Source organism: Camellia sinensis, chromosome 4, assembly GCF_055761805.1.
Source record: "Camellia sinensis isolate YWXY chromosome 4, ASM5576180v1, whole genome shotgun sequence".
NCBI lineage: Eukaryota > Viridiplantae > Streptophyta > Magnoliopsida > Ericales > Theaceae > Camellia > Camellia sinensis.
In genome coordinates, this window is record NC_138964.1 from 57,789,787 (window position 1) to 57,810,488 (window position 20,702).

General features: G+C 33.2%; 1 long non-coding RNA gene across 3 annotated transcripts; it reads right to left on the minus strand.

The window, feature by feature from the left end:
• Positions 1–10,713: 10,713 nt before the first annotated feature.
• On the minus strand, positions 10,714–19,093 carry LOC114274077 (uncharacterized). Of its 3 annotated transcripts, none has more exons than XR_014366562.1 (6): positions 18,774–19,093; positions 18,608–18,653; positions 18,406–18,477; positions 17,495–17,536; positions 13,241–13,295; positions 10,714–10,940 (listed from the first exon to the last, which is right to left on the minus strand). It is a non-coding gene; the product is annotated as an uncharacterized LOC114274077 (long non-coding RNA). The 3 variants fall into 3 exon arrangements; XR_014366564.1 differs by having other exon boundaries at positions 17,495–18,161; XR_014366563.1 differs by having other exon boundaries at positions 18,608–18,701.
• Between the last annotated feature and the right edge of the window lie 1,609 nt (positions 19,094–20,702).

The following is a 20,702-nucleotide window of genomic DNA, read 5'->3' on the forward strand; positions in this document are numbered from 1 at the left end:
AATTTTTCTGGGTTCAAATCAGGCGTTGAGATTCGGATCTGTTTCATGACGGGGCAACCCGGAAGGCCACAGAGAGAGCGAGGGAGAGAGAGAGAGAGAGAGACTCGATCTGGTTTTCTCTCTCTCACTGGGCAACCGTTGTTGCAGCCATGGCGGTGTAAAGTCCGTTCTCAGCCTGATATCAAAGTAGATCTGAGCCTCAATCCTCTTTTCTTTGCACACGAACATGTCCCTATTGTTAAGGTAGTAATAGTGTCGATCTAAAAATTTTAATGAGATTTGGAAAATTTAGGCATAAAGTATTTCGAATATTCAATAAAAGCGATTTTGATGGAGATTTAAATTTGATTAACTTCAATGGCTTCACTGTATGGTAGGCGATTTGAAATCCACCAGTAGCCTAAGGTGGGCCCGTCCCAGGACTATGGCTATCATTTTAAAGTTGGGCCCATTTGGCCCGACTCGTCCGGCTCACTCAAGGTCTAATCGTATTTTTTGTGAAAAAAAATAAATTTTTTGTTAAAAAAAAAAATAAAAAAATGTTCAAGCCTAGCCAGGTCTGACACAAGTCCAAGCCCAGGCCTGGCCCGCCCAAGGCTCTAATAATGTCACACTCTGAAAATCATGCCACGACATAAATTACCAATCCATTATTATAATCTAATTTTCGGACACTCGTTTGAACAATAAATAAAAATAAATAATGGTATAACTCGAAATCAGTCACATTATCTGAGATTTCTCTTCAAATTCTTTACAATAATTTACAAACACTGAAAAACACATAAAAAAATTTGATACATTCAATTTGCCATAAAGGCTTACACTACTCAAGGCCAAGGGTCTGTGGTTCAAAAAAAAAAGGGCCAAGGGCCTTGATTTCAATACATAAAGTCCTAACTCCACAGACAATTCAAAAGCTCCAGACAAACAACATCAAAAGCTTCAGTGCTCCATGTTAAACTCTTTTCACTTTCAACAAATTCGTAGTTCATCTTCATCACCTAGAGTTTGAGGATATCCAACCCATAAAAAGGGAGTGAGCAATGACACCCAATAGGAAGTAAACTTAACTTATTATAAATAAATAAATAAATAAATTTATACATACATACAAATGCTCAAGTTGGTTATAATGTACAATTCTTGTAACCTTAACAACATTTAATGCAACAACATTTAATGCTCAGAGCAAACTTTAAACCCATTATTGACTCAACACCCGGGCCTTAATTCTTCTCAAGAACATCTTTTATAAGATCCCAAGACGTATCTCGAAATATCCCTCACATTTACCGACCAATAAGCACGGAGGGGTAATTGGACACCCGTTACATTTATTAATACCTCCACATTTAACGGCCTACAAGCACGGAGGCGTAATTGGACACTTGTCAATCTTTTCAACATTTCCCTCCCTCCACATTTACCAGCCAATGAGCACGGAAGGGGAAGTGGGCACCTCAACACACACAACGCATTTCGAAATCACACACACACCTTTAAATAATACCAATGTTTAATCCAACACCATAGAAATGCAATGCAATGCATGAAATCCCAAACCGTCCACTTTATTCGAAAATTCCTTTTTTTTAATAGCACAAAATTCTAATAACAATTCAACAAATAAAATCTAAGGAATTATTCTTTTTTCAAGACTCCACGTCCTACTCTTCACCAACCATCAACCCATGCAAAACATAACCTCGCATCCATATACAATTCCAAGTATTCACACAATTCAACTTATTTAAATCACCAATAATACCCTCATAGATAATAAAATTGTCCAACACATTTATCAACAAAAGAATCACTTTATTTTCAAACATAAGGTACCACTTAACTCAAACCCTCTTTTAATTTAAAGATCCCAATTCTAGAGTTTTCATTAAAATTGGGGGTTTTCAATAAAATTGGGGGTTTCCTCATTTTCGTGCTAAATCCTCATATCATCAAGTATTAACCATCAAAGTACCAAAACATTTTAAATATTTCAAAGATTTGAGTGAAAATCCCAATTTTAAATATAAACGTATTTTCAATAAAAGATTTAAAAACTCAAATCAACTCAAACTTCCCACAAAACATCAAAATCGAACTAAATCATAGATGATTGAGCTAAAAGAACTCCCTACCTCAAGAATGTGAGCAAACAACGAAGACCCAAGTAAAAACTTTTGCAAAATTGCAATCTAATCAGTCGAGAAAAAGATCTCCACTCCTCCTTCACTAATCTTGCATGATCGAAGGTGGATCCTTGGTCTAATGAGGTGAAATCAAAAGTTTTGTGGCTAGGGTTTTCTGACATAAAGAGGGGAGGGAGAGAAAAGAGAGAAGAATGAGTGCAAATGAGCAAAAAATGACTTTTATACTGGATGATCCCCGAACAGACCACTTGAGCGCAATTTCTTACGCTCGAGCAAACAACACAATTTCGAAGTGATTGCTTGAGCGATCATTCCACCGCTCAAGCAGTCCCGCTTGCAAAACAACCAACTACTAGGAGCTAAAGATCACCGCTCGAGCGGTTAGAAAAACTCAGCTGTCACAGACTACCCTCCTTAGAGAATTTCGTCCCCGAAATTATAGAAAGAGCTAACAAAACGGCTCAACCAACAGAAGAATGACCATAACTTGAAATTAGATTCAGACTTTGAACAAATTTCCAAATCCCGATCCAACACTTCAGGACCCCAAGGACTTCCGAACAATAACAACTCAAAGATAGAAGGAATAACACAAGCATCTCCTTGACTCACACAACTCATTAGAGCCTATAAGACAAGTGACAACAACAATAACAATTATAGAAATATTTGTGACAACTCACCGCTCGGACTCACAAATATTTGTGACAACTTTCACCCCAAGATTGTTCACCACGTCCCACACCAACAACACGCACAATCCCATCAGGTATTCAATGTTCGAATATGAAAGAAAGCTCTCGTAACAGAACCTTCGGTCGACTCTCACTAAGGGCAAGAATTTACAACAAAACATGGAGAAAACAACACTCCTGCATAACAAGCCCCAACAACCGCAAAACACTTCTCCAATCAACCACACAAACCTGTGACTAACAATTCAAACAAGGTCGTTATCCAACCCATTCATTCCAAACAATTAACAACATAACTCCTTGCTAAAAGAAAATTTCTCTATTTTTTAATCCTTTGAAAATCAATTTCTTGCATTTAGAGCATTTCGCAAAAAGTGTTCAAACTTATATCATCCTAACATTTAGGAGCACATAATTCTTCATAATTAAGTTGCAAAAACTATTCAGTGCGATCTCTCATCAGGATTTAAGTCAAATCCATGACATATTCGTTTATCCATGCCATTAGCGATCATAACACAAGAAAATTTTCATTTCCACTTCCTTTTTCACGTAACATCCGGCGAATCTTTACCGTCACCTTAACAACGCTCATCACTCTTGTAGTGATATAACAACAACATATACATAACATTCCTATAATAATAATAATAGGAACAACAATCGTATTACCAATACAAATAAGGCACAAGAAAATTTACAATGTCACAATTTCATTCCTCCATAACATTATCGATTATTACTACTCACATGAGGCATAATGCATAAACCAAAACAATGAGTCTACCACACGTTACTTCAACCCGAGGAGTCTTATTGACTCAAGATTCACATTCGCATACACGATACTTCACACTCGCAAAACCACTCTAATGCACCCGCAACTTTATAGTCTTCCTACTCGAGCCCTGTCATTCTCGAGGTAACCGCTAGACAACCAAACTCCTCTATCAACCCACTAATGAACCAATTCAACAATTTACACACGGCATTAAGCACCGACGTTCTACCCAACACTTTTTATCTCGATACAGAGTCTCCCACACCACTCCACACATTTCTCGGACTCATACCAAATTCCACAAATCAAACCCAGCCACTCCTATTCTCAAACATACCACCATTTACATGCCTATATGGAAAACGCATCCTCTTATCATACCTAAGTCCGAACTAGACTTGTAAAGGTCAAAACATACCACTTACACCCTTAAATCAAGTCACACATATTCCTTTGGCCATTAAACCTCTCACATTACACAATAGGCTAATAGAGTTACAACAACTCACTCTAGCACCAACCTGTTCCCAACCACTCTCTCTTATTCTATGAACTCTAAGGAGTCACACTACCCTCACATTATACACTCAAAATAAAAGAAACTCTGCTACCAACATCTCAATATGTGTCCCAAATTCCAAAAATCCAATCCTGATTGCCTATAACTCTCACAAGACCTCACACACTCAACTTTTGAAACAATAACGTGTTTGGAATAGGATTAAGATTACAAACTTAACAAGAATTCATCAAACATCTAAAATTACAAATAATTACTGTCCAATTCCCTAGGAAACACACACACATATATATACATACACATGCAACTTCTGTAATTACACTGCCCTACCTACAATACCATAACATTACCATACCAAAATAACAATACATTACGCTTCTCCTTCATAACATCACCATCCTAACTAGGATCACCGAACGGGTCCCACCTACTCTAGGGGCAATTACGCTTAACATGACCTGGTTGTTTACACTTAAAACAAGTGGATGGTCCTCTATCTTGCAACTGGGTCGACTAATGAAACTGTTCTAGGTCCGAGGCCAGCTGAGGGTTAGGCGACTGTTGGGATCCCAAAGTACTAGAGACTCCTACCAACTGCGGGCAAAGTCTCTTCACATGCCTTGATTGTCCGTACTTGTAACAGTTGTACACTCGACCACTACTCTAAGACTAGCTCTGAGAATGAGCCGACCGCTGTCGTAGTTGGCTTCCTTTTTTTTAAGGGCAAGCTGAAGCCTTATGACCCTGTTGACCACATCGAAAATAAGTCATCTTATTCCGACTAGTACCTCCTAAATTCATTCATGTTGCCAACCTTTGAGGCTCAGTCCGCTGCGATTGTGAAGGTGTCCTATGCCACTCTTCGACTTCTTAGATGACCCCGAGCCACCTTGTGACTCATTTCTCCCTTCTCTTTTACCCCTATGTTTCTTTCCCCCTTCCAAGGTGGCTTCCACATGTGCGGCTGCTTCCATGAGTCTATCATAGTTCCGAATCATACTACCAATCGCTTTCATCTCGATCTCCGACCTGAGTCTCTTCTCAAACTCCAAACAACAGCACTCCTTGATCGTCACTAACTTTGGTGCAAACCTAAACAAGCTAGCAAAAGTTGTCTCAAACTCCGCTACAGTTGTGTCGAGTTGTTCAAGTTTTTCAAACTGTTTTCTCAAACACTTTATAACTATGGGTGGAAGATACTTCTCTTGGAAGGCGTGAGTAAATACCTCCCATGTGTGCACTATATGGTCTTTGGCATATTTTCACCATTGACTTGCGTCCCCTTTCAATTGGAAAGCCCCCAACGTGACCCGAAGCTCATCATCTACTATGTGAACACCTCAAACATCTTCATTGTCTGTTCAAGCCACTCACCCATTAGAAGTGGATTAGCACCACCATGAAATTCCATAAGATTAGATTTAAAGAACTCTTTGGCCAAAGAAGAGGATCTAGTCTCTCCTACGATGGCCCGTGCCACTTCCTAAGCCCTCAAGATATTCATAGATTCTTGAAACGCACCCGCTAACTCCCAAGCTAATAAGCCCAGAACATCATGCACCTCCTGTTTGGTCATACTTACCTGGCCTACCCCTTCTCTACGAGAGGAAACACCCCGACCACCACGACGAGTTCTACCACAACTTCCATCACTACGTTTGGACATCCAATATAAAAAATAAGATATAACTTAGCTCATAATTTAACCCAAATGGAACCCCACTCTATCCAACAAACCTAGGCATGTCTATACACACAACAATTTTCACAATGACAAACCACAATATATGTAGATTCACATAAAGCATATACGAATTATCCTCCTAAGATGTCATCTGTCCCACAAAGTTCAAAAAATTCGAGTTAGAGTGGCATTGATCAAGTGCCCTCCTAACAAGACTCCTAAGAATTTATAGGCACAAACTTCATCTCAAGAGTTTAATCTCGTACCCATATAATCACATCAACAAACACAAATAAGAGGAAACACTTAAACGTCCCCTTCTAAACTAGTAACCATTGTGACCAACGTCACTTCCCACGAGCCCAAGGTATTCAAACCTAGTGGGCTCTAATTCCAAGTTGTCATACCCCGAAAATCGTACCACGACATAAATTACCAATCCATTATTATTATCCAATTTTCGGACACTCCTTTGAACAATAAATAAAAATAAATAATGGTATAACCAAAAATCTGTCATATTATCTGAGATTTCTCTTCAAATTCTTTACAATAATTTACAAATACTGGAAAACATATAAGAAAACTTTGATACATCCAATTTGCCATAAAGGCTTACACTGCTCAAGGCCAAGGGCCTTGATTTCAACACATAAAGTCCTAACTCGACAAACAATTCAAAAGCTACAGACAAACAACATCAAGAAGCTTCAGTGCTCCATGTTGACCTCCTTTCACTTTCAACAAATTCGTAGTTCATCTTCATCACCTGGAGTTTGAGGATATCCAACCCATAAAAAGGGAGTGAGCAATGACGCCTAATAGGAAGTAAACTTAACTCATTATAAATAAATAAATAAATTTATACCTATATACAAATGCTCAAGTTGGTTATATTCATACAACACAGTATAATGTACAATTTTTGTAACCTTAATAGCATTTAATGCTCAATGCAAACTTTATACCCACTATTGGCTCAACACCTGAGCCTCAATTATTCTCAAGAACATCTTCTATAAGATCCCAAGACGTGTCTCGAAATATCCCCACATTTATTGGCTAACATGCACGGAATGGCAATTGGGTAACTTTACATTTTTGAAAACACCTCCACATTTACCGGCCTACAAGCACGGAGAGACAATTGGACACCCGTTACATTTATTAATACCTCCACATTTACAGGCCTATAAGCACAGAGGGGCAATTGGACACTCGTCAATCTTTTCAACATCCCCCCCAACATTTACCGGCCAACGAGCACGGAAGGGGAAGTGGGTACCTCAACACACACAATGCATTCCGAAATCACACGCACACCTTTAAATAATTCCAATATTTAATCCAACACCATGGAAATGCAATGCAATGCATGAAATCCCAAACCGTCCTCTTTATTCCAAAATTCCTTTTTTTAATAGCACAAAATTCTAATAACAATTCAACAAATAAAATCTAAGGAATTATTCTCTTTTTCAAGACTTTACGTCCTACTCTTTACCAACCATCAACCCATGCAAAACATAACCTTATATTCATTTACAATTCCAATTATTCACACAATTCGACTTATTTAAATCACCAACAATACCCTCATGGACAATAAAATTGTCTAACACACTTATTAGCAAAAGAATCACTTTAATTTCAAGCACAAGGTACCGCTTAACTCAAAACCTCTTTTAATTTAAAAATCCCAATTCTAGGGTTTTCAATAAAATTTGGGGGTTTTCCTTGTTTACGTGCTAAATCCTCATATCACCAAGTATTTCAAAGATTTGAGTGAAAACCCCAACTTTAAATATAAACATATTTTCAACAAAAGATTTAAAAACTCAAATCAACCCAAACTTCCCACAAAACGTCAAAATCGAACTAAATCATAGATGATTGAGCTAAAAGAACTCCCTACCTCAAGAATGTGAGCAAACAACGAAGACCCAAGCAAAAACTTTGGCGAAATTGCAATCCAATCGGTCAAGAAAAAGATCTTCCCTCCTCCTTCACTAATCTTGCATGATCTAAGGTGGATCCTTAGTGTAATGAGGTGAAATCAAAAGTTTTGTGGCTAGGGTTTTCTAACATAAAGAGGGAAATGAGAGAAAAGAGAGAAGAATGAGAGAAAATGAGCAAAAAGTGACTTTTATATTGGCTGATCCCGAACAGACCGCTCGAGCACAATTTCTTATGCTCGAGCGAACAATACAATTTCAAAGCAATTGCTCGAGCGATCATTCCATCGCTCGAGCAAAAAATAAAACTCCTAGAAGTTTTGCAGAGCTACAGTGAAAATACTGAGAGCATGAATTCTACGCTCAAACGACAACTCCACCGCTTGAGTGGTCCTGCCTGCAAAACAACCAACTACTAGGAGCTTAAGATCACCGCTCGGGCAGTCCGAAAAACTCAACTGTCACAAACACTCCCTGGGTCTGGGCCTAATTTTCTAGCTCGTGGGCAAGCCTAGCTAGTTCAAATTTTGGTGGGAGCCCGCGTAGTCCGACATGGGCTCCCAGGCCCAGGCCAAATTTACACCCTTTACATGGATTATTGAAATTATACTGTTGGACTAACTACTAATAAATTTTGAGTAATACTACAAATTTATCCTTACCAATTCCAAAATTCCTTAGAAATTAATCTCCATTACACTTCACATGCACCTCGTATGGATCTCATACTACACAAATTAACCTTTACCACAAAATCACCTACCTAGAAAATTCTCGGTGAGTAAATCTGAGTTTATAACTTTTTTGATAAATTTTCCCGCGGCACCATCTGTTAAAATTTATCATTTTTTAATGCATCCATCCCACATCTAGGGGTCACAGATAGACCATAGAACCTCGCTCAATAAGTGGAACGCATTAGTTGTCCACTTTCAAGTTGGACAATAAGAATTGAAGAAGTGCAATCACTCATTCTTAAAATCAGTTAGTCCAGACATCCGATTATCAATATATATATATATATATATATTGTTAAACTCTATTTAGATTATCAATTTGTTTGAATCATGAATTTAGGACTTGTTTGGGAATATGTTATTTTTGTATTTTTTTTAATTTTTTGACTAAAATGTGAGATAAAAAAAAAATTAGTATGTTCATGATTATTTTTTTAATTTTTACGAAAAAGTGTAAAATATATAAAGAAAAAGAAATCTTTGACTTTTATATAGATTCTTAGTTAGCTTTTTAACTTTTTTATTTTAATGATTTTTGACTTTTAGGGTAAGGTCTTGTTTGGTGTACACTACTTTAGCACATCTTTTTATTTTATTTGAGTTACATCATCTCTTATTTGAGCCACATTACCACTCTACTACATTGCACATATTTTCGTAAAAAATTAAAAAATATACTTATTTATATTAACTCCTCAAAAAGAATAAATGGCATCTAACTATGATCCAAAACACAACTTTAATACTATTGAGTTAAACAAAATTGTGTGTGTGTGTGTGTTTAAAATAAAAAAAAAATTAAAAAAAAAATCTTTTGTGTGTGTCTCTAATTTTTTTTGTTTTTTTTTTTTTAAAAAAAAAAAATTGGTTTGCTTGTTTACTTTTGTGTATGTTTAAAAAAAAAAGAAAAGAAGTTCAATATTCTATGTGTTTTGGATTTGTTTTTGTTTTTGTTTTTTTTTTTTAAATTTAGTGTGCTTATGTATTTTTATATTCAAAATTTTTTTTTTTTACAAAAATAATGAAGCGGAAAATGTGTGCAATTTTTTAAACTTAGACTTAAAAAGTTTGGGATTTTTCCATGTTTAACTTTTTTAAGCTTTTGTTTGTTTTTGTGTATAAATTCAGTTCAAATCAGTGTTCTTAATTTTGTTTTTGTGTGTTAAAAAAAAATTATGTTTTCAATAAAATTGATTTGTTTGTTTGCTTAATTTCATTTTTAATTTTTTTTTAAAGTCAAAGCAAAAAATATTTTATTGTTCGTATTTGTGTGTAAGCTTCTTTGAACAGTTTTGCACTACCACAACTGTCTGCAATTTTTTAGACTTTAGACTTACACTTTGAGTTTTTTTCCCATTTCACTTTTTTTAAGCTTTTGTTTGTTTTTTTTGTGTATAAATTCAATTCTTAATAATTTGATTTGTTTGTTTACTTAATTTTATGTTGTTTAAAATAAATTCAGTAGTCTTACAAAAATCATATAAAATGAGTGTCTTGGGTTTTTATTTTTTATATATTTTTTTTGTGTAATATTGTTAATTGTACTTTCTATAAAAAATTTTTTATACAAAATGAAATGCTTCATTGTGTTATTAGGTTAAAAAAAAAATTAATTATTAATTTTCTTCGTTTATATCAACATTTGTGTTTGTGTGTTTATAATTTATGTTTTCTAAATATTGATTTATTTATTTGCTTACTTTTGTGTGTGTGTGTGTGTTTTTTTTAAAAATAATTCAATGTTCATAAATTTTGTTTTATTTTAAAAAAAAACAATAGTCTTAATTTTATTTTTTTATTTTGAATTGGGGTTTTTTTTATTATTTATATTAATATATATATATATATATATTTTGGGTGTATATCAAATCTTTTTTTGTAAGTGTTTCAAAAGTATGGGTTTGTATATATATATACTAGCGTATGCCCGTGCCTGAAGGCACGGTATAAATAATGTTAGGACCAAATTATAATTATAATTTATACAACTACACAATTGAGAAAACTCAGTCTGATCCAACTTTATAGACTCACACATATATTCAAGAACAATCACCACAGAGTTCTATTTAAAAAATAGCAAAGGAAGCTAAGTAGAATAGATTTAGTTTCCATTGCCTTTGTCGGATTGGGAAGAAACAGAGGGTGGGAAGGCAAGTAAAGCAATAATGTAATTGGCAATTCTCAAGCAATAAAATACACCTGACAACAACATTTTATAAGCAATAATGAAGGCAACTGAAGCAACATTGTAAATAATGTTAGGATCAAAATGTAATTGAAATTTGTAAAATTTGTGAAGGACAAAATTTAAATAAAATAAAACAACAAAAACATTCAAGCACATGACAGCTTGATTAATTGTTCGTCGCATGAGGAAATTAGGTTCTTGTTCATTCCACTCTCAAACGGATCCTAAAACAACCAAAATGAAAATGAAGAAACTGGTAGCAAAATAGGTTTAATAGTTAGCAATCAAACAGAGAGAGAAGGGGAGAGGCAAAACAAACAGACACAACAGCTGTGATGTGCTTAATTTTTGAGTGTATGAGTTTAACATTTTAAAAAATTATAAATGACTTTAAAAGGCTTTTTTAACACTAATTAATATACTTTTAAACCCTTCGCCCACTTATCATCAGGTTCACCTTCACCACCGAAGCCATCTTTGGCACCTCTCATAAATGACGTGTGAACGGAAACACTATAACTTGACTTGTAATTTAAATCAAAAGTGATGGGGCTATTTGCCCAAAACAGTCAAATGAAAAATTTGGTGCACAAATGGAAAGTAGATAATTTACAATAGTCAAATAAAAATAAATATTGGCCCAAAACAACAGTCAATTGAAAACATACACCAAGGAAAGATACATGCCCAATCCATGCATAACACAATCATAGAAAGACACATGCCCTGTTTGTAGGTATAATTAACCACTAATCAGGGAAAGATACATGCCCTGTTCGCAGCTTGAATTATGTTTCTACTTCTTTGTTACCATTTCCCAAAAAACTTTCTTGATTACTAATGAAAAAACAACCATACCTATTTTTTGGTTATATAATTTTAGACACCAAGAAACAAAAAATTAGCAATAATAAAAGTTAACATAGATTTCATTGGCAATGAGATGTTATTTCCAAATCAGTTGCTACCAAATTAAATAATAAAATTCAAAATTTTATTTAAATAAATAACTGCCATGGATAGAAAATGCTTAACGGGCTACAATCAAGAGGAGAAGAAATAAAAAAATAAACATCTAAGGAATAAAAAAAAAGGCCAACCCAATGTTTAAAATAGATGTATTTTAACAATCACATTAAAATGATAAAATTAAAATCAGAGCACAAAAATTGTCCAAATTTGAACTCTTCTCTTTTCTAATCGACTTCAATTTTACAAAGATGAAATCAGAACCCGTTATAATCATAAATTACTATAATTCACCATTTATCACTTGGAAAATCCAAACATAAATTTATGCCACAAAAAAAAAAAAAAAAAATCAATAGATAACAAAGCCATTTTATAAACAATAATGAATAATTATTTCATGAAGGCAACTATAACAATTTTATACTCCCTTAAAAAGGTGCAAAAAAAAAAAAAAAAAAAAAAACAAACAAACAAACATAAAATCTCTTGCCATATTACATATAAATGTTAAAATGCCAAGTCTCTAAATTTTTTCTTTTCATTAGGAACTCTAGATATTCAAAAAAAATTATATGAAAAATATTTATCATATGTACATTAGAATCACACAGCAAATATATTACATTTGAATGGTACAATTTTTTTTTAATAATAAAATGTTAAAAGATCAGCTAAACAAACAATCACACAGCACATATCTTTTTAATAGCTCCAAACAAACAATCACTTCCCTCATAGACTAATTTAGAATAGATGTATTTTAACAATCACATTAAAATAATAAATTAAAATCAAAGAACAACAATTGTCCAAATTTGAACTCTTATGTATCCTAACTGACTTCAATTTTGTAGAGATGAAATTAAAACCAAAATCAAAACTCATTATAATCATAAATATTTTGAAGTTCACCATTTATCACTTGGAAAGTCCAAACATAAATTTATGCCAAAAAAAATAAAATTCACCAGATAACAAAGCCATTTTATAAGCAATAATAAATAATTATTTCATGAAGGCAATTAAAGTAATACACACACATATACATTCACCGAAATTTTTTGAAATACAACATAGAATATTATACTCCCTTAAAAAGGTGCCAAAAAAACATAAACTCTCTTGCCATATTACACATAAATGTTAAAATGCCAAGGCTCTGAAATTTTTCTTTTAATTAGGAACTGTAGATATTCAAATAGTTAATGGCAAATCTAACTAAAATTAAACCCAAGGTTCATTAAATAAAATTAACTGTACTATTTTTTTAAACAAAGATTACAACCAAATACTTAAGCAGATTTGGGATTAGCAGTTCAGATTATTTAGAATTAGAAGTGAGCAACCAAACAAACCCCTAAGAAGTGAGGCAGTGACTTGTAGAATAAAAAAAAAGTTTCTAACAAATTTCTATCAAAATGGTGGGTTTTCTTACCTATCAAAATGATGTTGAGATTTTCATTTTTCTAGAGTTCCAAGAATTCAAATGTTTTTATTTTGGACCTTTTGTGGGTAACAAAACAGAGCTAAAAGAGAAGGAGAAAGAGATTACCTTGGTGAGAATTAGTTCAGTTCCTGCTCTAGAGTCAAAAATTTCTGTTTGGTAACTGGTAAAAATAATGAAATCAACAAAGAAAGAGGAGCGAGGAATTTCACAAATTAATGATTCAAACCCATCGAGGAAATTCTATTAGTAACAATTGTATATTGCAATGACAATGAAGAAAAAGTTATATAATATCTCCTCTATGAAAGAAAGAAGAATTCAAGAAACAATTAAACGAAAAAAGTTAAAGGACAAAATTTAAATACGCTAGAAACTTGAACTGAAGAATTTAAGGAAAGAAGAATTCGAACACATCGAGAAATCAACATGTTTGCAACATTCAAAGGACAATGACAGGAAAATATTACTTCCCAGCACAATGACAACAATTTAATTCCAATCTCAAACTGAAACCAAAATGAAAATGAAGAAACTATAATGCATTTATAATTATGCCACTCTCAACATCATCATGCCAAAAGGTTAACGAAAAATAGGTTTAATTTCAAATCGGTTTAATTTCAAAGGACAATGACAGGAAAGAAAACATTCCCTTTCTTTTTAAAATCACACAGTAAATATATTACATTTGAATAGTACAATTTTTTTTTTTTTTGAGTGTGTGAGGTTAACATTTTAAAAAATTATAAATGACTTTAACAGGCTTTTTTAACACTAATTAATTATACTTTTAAACTCTTTACCCACTTATCATCAAGTTCACCTTCATCACCAAAGCCATCTTTGGCACCTCTCATAAATGACATGTGAACGGAAACATTATAACTTGACTTATAAATTAAATCAGAAGTGATGGGGCTATTTTTAAAATACAATTTTAATGAAAATATAATGAACCCATTAAAAAATAGAGTGGAATTGGGGTTTATTTGGATTAGCCTCATAGTAACTCAAGAAACAAAACTACCTAACTATATTAATAAATTTTAAATTTCTAATTGAATTGGGTTGATTCAAGATTCAACCAACCCAATTCCATTATTTCTATTTGAAATATTTTAGGCTTATTTGCCCAAAACAGTCAAATGAAAAACTTGGTGTACAAATGGAAGGTAGATAATTTACAACAGTCAAATAAAAATAAAATGATTGATGTTGGTACAACAGTCAAAGATACATGCCCAATCCATGCATAACACAATCATAGAAAGATACATGCCCTGTTTGTGGGTATAATTAACCACTAATCAGGGAAAGATACATGCCCTGCTTGTAGCTTGAACTGTTAAACTGTTAATCACTGTACAAAGCAATAAACTTTATAGTGATTATGGTGGGTTTTATAAGCAATAAATTATCATAAACGGGGGGAAATGTGTTGGGAATTCAAAAAATCTAACCCAACACATTGAAAATGCAATGGAAAGTTTAAATAAAACTTACAACTGATGAATATCAGTATTGGAGTTGGTCATCATTGTTGTTACCATTACTATGATTATTGTTATTGTTATTGTCATTATTATTATTAGAATATCTTCCTTCTAACTTTTATGCTTTGTTGGGTTTCCATCTATGTTGCCATATAAGGGTGGGGAAATTTCAAATGAACTTCAAACTTATCAACTACCTAAGAAGATTGAATTGCTGAGTGATTCACTGACACCAAACTTATTTCAGATTTCAGATATCAACATAGTTGGAAACCCAAATGGGTTGAGTTTGAAGTGTAATAGAATCAAGATGAATCAAACTCATTTCAGATTTCAGATATCAAACCCATCAACCCCATTTGAGTTTGAAATGCAATAGAATCAAGATGAATCAAACCCATTTCAGATTTCAGATATCAAACCCATCAACCCCATTCAGATTTCTAAAAATTAAATCAATTTCAAAAATCAAAACACATTTAAAAATGAAACCCATTTCACATTTCAAAAAACAAACATGTTTAATTTTTCCAACACAAACTTAAATACAGTTTCAATTTGGAACTTTGTATATATTATTCTTCATTAAGCTAATAATATGTTACCTGTAGATCAATGAGGGGATAAAAAAATCTAAAATGCAGATATCAAAATCTAAAACCAAAGTTGGAATTCGAAAATAACTTCATAATTGAAACAATAAAGAATGGGAGAAAAAATTTAAAATTTAAAGTCATACTAATGGAGAATTCTAAGAAAATAAAAAGACCTTTGCTAATGAAAAGTATGTTATTACAAATTCAAACCAATTAAGTCGTGAATTTCAAAATCAATTAACTGAAAAAGATTCAAATCCTAACAATTAACAAAATAAAAATTTAAAGTCATGGTTGTCTAACTTGACTATACAAATCCTAACCAAAGAAATAATCACTAAACAACAATGCTTTAATTTAAAGCAATGCTTTAATTTAAAGCCATGCTTCAGTAAGAATACAAATCAAATCAAATTCTTACCTTAATGTTTGGACGTCCTCAAGTTTCCTAATGACCATTCACTGTTCTTAAGAAGTATCAAGCTGTCTAATGTGAGCCTTTTTACACCAAATTCACACCAAATACGTTAATTCACACCAAATTCTCACAGAGGATATCATGATTATTAATATGTGAGCATCAACAATTTTATGGGAAGAAGAATACCATGGTTTGAACAACTATTATACAAATTTAAGGGGTATGAATAATGGTGAAATAGGGCTTTGTACCCTTGACTGCGAGTGACTCTAGTCTATGGTTTTGCTGTGAGTGTGGAGTTGTAGTTGACCTTAGAATTAAATTGGCTGGCTGGCTCAGGCTGTGCATGATGTGGATTGTTCAATGTGACTCTATATTGATTAAATTGTTAAATTGTGATAATCCTCAGAATTGATTAAATTGTTAACAGTTAAAAATTTGAAAATCTAGTTAAGCTTTGATAGGAAAAAATGTGAACACCCCTTTTTTGTGATAATTATGTATTGCTATCATAATTTTGGTCATCTTGTTAATTGATCTTATAATTTTGGTGCTTTGCTAGTTGGGACTGTTCAATGTCTTTGGAGGCATCGACACTTTTTGATGCCTCTGACCCTGTTCGATTAAATGGGGATTCTAACATAGTTGGGGGATTTTGCCTTGTCTTTCATGTAACATACTTTTGGTTGTTCCAGTACAAAACCTCATCAACTTTAGCATTTATAGTTGGTTTGCGGTAGTATATATATATATATATATATATATATATATATATATATATATATATTTTTTTTTGTATTCTTTTATAATGAAGATTTTTTATTTGTAATTATGCTAATAACAATAATTTTTTTTCTTGCTTTTTTTCTTTTCAATGGTTGGAATATGAACATTGTATTCTAAGCATTCCTTGCATTCTCAAACACTGAATTTTTTTTATTCATTTCCAGGTAAACCACACAAAAAGAGAGCTGCACAATGTCTTCATTAAAAAGCTTTACAGGTAACAGTGTGAAGGCAGTGAATTCTTTTAGGATTAGAATATTGCTTTTTTTCAATGACTATGATTATTTTAGGATATTGTATTCTTTTAGGATTAGAATACAATATCCTAACTGTACAGTGAATTATTTTAGGGTTAGAATATTCATTTCTAGGTAAACCACACAAAAAGAGAGCAGAACATTGCTTTTTTTCTTTACAAATGACTATGTTCTTTTAAAAGCAGACTTTAGATTATTGATATTCTTTTACTAATGATAACTTTAGCTACTCAGCTTAACTGTACTGTATTTATTCTTTTACTATGATATTTGGGAAGAAGAATACCATGGTTTGGGAAGTGAGTTAAGTTTGAAGTTCATCTTGAAATGTGTTTAATCATTTGCATTTCAAACACAAATACATTTCACCAAACTCGAGTGATGCACTTATCAACTACCTAAGGAGATTGAACTTCAAACTTATTTTTTTGTTTTTTATTTGTTATCTTTTATAGGAGTAGAAGTGTTGTGAAAATAGGTGAAATGATTAGAAAGTGTTCTGATTTCAGTGAATTCAATAAATAGTGTATTATGTTTCTTTTTAGAAAGTGTTCTGGCATAAAATTGGACATATCTCTATAAAGTTACATGTAAAATAGAAGGCTGACCATTTCAAAAGGAAAGCACTGTGTGCTGTACATGAAATCTAAAAGTAATACACAAAAAAAATTATCAACCAACAAATCCTTCAGGATTCAGAATTCAAACAATAAATCCAAACAACATAATCAACCAACAACAGCAGTCAAGAGCAGAGAAAGGGAAAAACACAACACCGATCAAGAGCAGTGAGTTCAAAGTCTTACCTGGATTGGATGCTCTTATGAACTTTGCAATGCCAAACTAACCTGCCAAGAATTTGATAAAAACACAGATTTATAAGACATGAGCGTACTACTCGAAGATTGAAGCTTCAATGCTTCAAAAACCTTGGTGGCACAACTACTCGAATGTTATTTTACAATTTATTTGCAATCCATTCTGTTTTTGTGTTCCATTCTCATTTGGTCCCTTATTTCATTTTTTAAATTTTTGAGAAGGAACTGTCTCATTGCTAATCAAACAGTCTATCTGGTTGTGTACACATGCAATAAAAAGGACTCCAAAGAAGCAATTACAACCTGTTCTTGAGGCTTGAGATCCTTGGCTCTAACCTATTTTACTCTTTTGTTGTTCTTATGAAATAATACTTGATCTTCATAAAATCGATTTTGATTTTAGAAATGTATTTTATTTTCAGCTTGATTTTATGAAATGGATTTAATTCCTTAATGGAAAATGAGTGTTGATTTTTTATGATTTTGAAAAACCTTTTGAAATGGGTGTTGTTTTGAAATGGGTGTATTATGTTTCTTGTTTCCAGTGCATGATCATGATGATCAGAGACCATTTGATTGCCTCCAACACAGTGAGTTCTTGAACCAGTGAGTTCTTGGCCAGTGAGTTCTTGAACCAGAGCTCTGAACTCTGAAGCTGTTAGAGGGAAGGAAAAGAGAGAAGATGAGAGAGAGAGAGAGAGAGAGAGAGAGGGAGAGAGAGAGGAAAATGGAGGAGCAAGACAGCCCAGAACATATGTATGTGGTGGCAAGGTCGAGCGGGGTGATGGCTACCAAACGTTACCAAAAAAATAAAAACCAAAGTGCGAGGGTTACAGATGACTGCACCATGAATCAAAGCGAAACAGAGAGAGAAGGTGAGAGGTAGAAATCGATATTACCTTGCTAGCCGAGAGAGGGTGAGAACCTTGAAGCAGAGCCTTGCGAGTCGTGAGAAATCATCGAAACAGAACCTTGATGAACAATCAAAATCGAAACAGATCAGAAATCGAGATGGGGAAAATACCGAAACAGATCAGAACCTTGAAACCACCGAAACAGATCAGAAATCGAAACAGAAAGTGAAGGGGAGAGGGTGAGAACCTTGAAGTAGAGCCTTGCGAGTCGTGAGAAATCATCGAAACAGAACCTTGATGAAAAATCGAAATCGAACAAATCAGAAATCGATTTTCAGAACCTTGAAACCACCGAAACAGATCAGAAATCGAAACAGAAAGTGAAGGGGAGAGACAGAAATGGAGGACATTACCTTGCGAACCAAGCGAAATCGAACCCTTGCGAGTGGTGATGATGAGCAGCGGCGAATGTATTTGAGCGGGAGAGAGATACTTGAGCAGAGGTGATGAGCAGTGGTGATGATGAGCAAAGGTCTGTGAGAACAGAAAGGGGGAGAGAGACGTGAGTAGGTGGAAGGGTGAGGGAGAGAGATATTTGAGCAGGAATGTATGATCTCAGAATTGATCTGCACCGTTAATAGATTCTTACAATTGATCTAGACCATTTAAATGAAATGTATCTCACATACATTTTATACATTTTCAAAATCCCTCTTGCCTTATTATATAGATAGATATATGTGTGTGTGTGTGTGTGAGAATCTGTATACTAATTTGATAATGGGTTTTATGAATTTTAGCCAATGGTGTGACATCTTCCCAATTTATAGAAATTAGGGGTTGTTTGAGATAATCTAAATAAGTGTACTTTTTGACTTTTTACGAAAAAACGTAAAATATGAGTTGAATTTAAAGTGATATAATAGAGATATAATGTAATTTAAATGAGATGATATAACTTAAATAAGATGATAACTTATAAATTTTTTGACTTCTTTATATTACGTCAAACTGGCCTAAATGACTCAATTGCTTTACCCATTCTCTTGGCAATCTTTCAGAATTTGAATTTGGGTGCACATCAAGTGATTGTTTATTTTTTTTATATAATTCTATAATTGTCTAGGAGTCTTCAATTGTATTTTTTATATGATATATACATATATATATTTACAGGTTACTTTATCACATTTATTGAGAACAAATATAACTATTTACAAGTTCCTTTATCACATTTATTGAAAACAAATATAACTTTTTAAGTGATTATCTAACCACACCAATCTTCTTTGATTGTAAGGTTTGTTTGTATTTATTATTTGAATAAAGTTTCGGACCCTCAGTGGAGGTGTTGGGGGTCCCTTCCCATTGGTCTAAAAAATAATTTTTTTTTTTTTGATTTTCAGCTAACCCCAAGCCGACACGTGACACTAGGGGGTCACTGGGGTCTGTTGCATTGCTGTTATTATTTATATTCAGTTTGTTTGTATTTAATGCACCGTTTCAAGCTTTGGTATACAATTATGTTATTTTTAAAATTATAGAAAATTCAAAATTTTATTTTGTTGTTTAGCTAGAATTCTTTGATGATGTTTTATAATTTCATAATATATATTTATTTCTTTGTAAACAATTAGTAAATATTGTATTTTTTTTAAGATTTATATATATTATATTGTACATATTATATTTATAAAATATATTAAAATTAAATATTACATTCTACATAATTATAAATGTTTAACGTACATTATCAGTATATTATTGAAAAAAATATATAAAGGGCATCAGAGACGCAAAGAAACCGGGGGATTGAAACCAAGAGAATGAAGTGAGGCTTCTTCATAGACAGAGAGATGGGAAGTTTCTGAGGGTGGTTGCCCCTCTCTGTAATCTGTATAATACAGAAAAAGGAAGCCCATGATTTCATTTCTTCTATCTCCAAAAATCAACAACCCTTTTTGGGGGAAGTTATTTGGTGGTCTTGGATTTGGGTGTGTATGTGTTTTTTTCTGATCTCTGAATCTGATCATTGCATCTATCTATCTATCTATGTATGTGTGTGTGTGAGAGAAAGACACAGAGTGTTGGGTTGGTTTACTCCACCCTTTTCACTCTAGAGGATATTAACGCTGGTTTAGAACCGACCCTTTTGCACCATAAACAACAAACCTTCATCAAAGCTACTTCCCAAACGAAGTGTTAAAGAGGCTGTGATGATAAATTTTCTCTTCTGGGTTTTCAAATCAGGCGTTGAGATTAAGATCCGTTTCATGGCGGGGCAACCCGGATGGTCAGTGACCAAGAGAGAGAGGCTAGATCTGGTTTTTTCTCTCACTAGG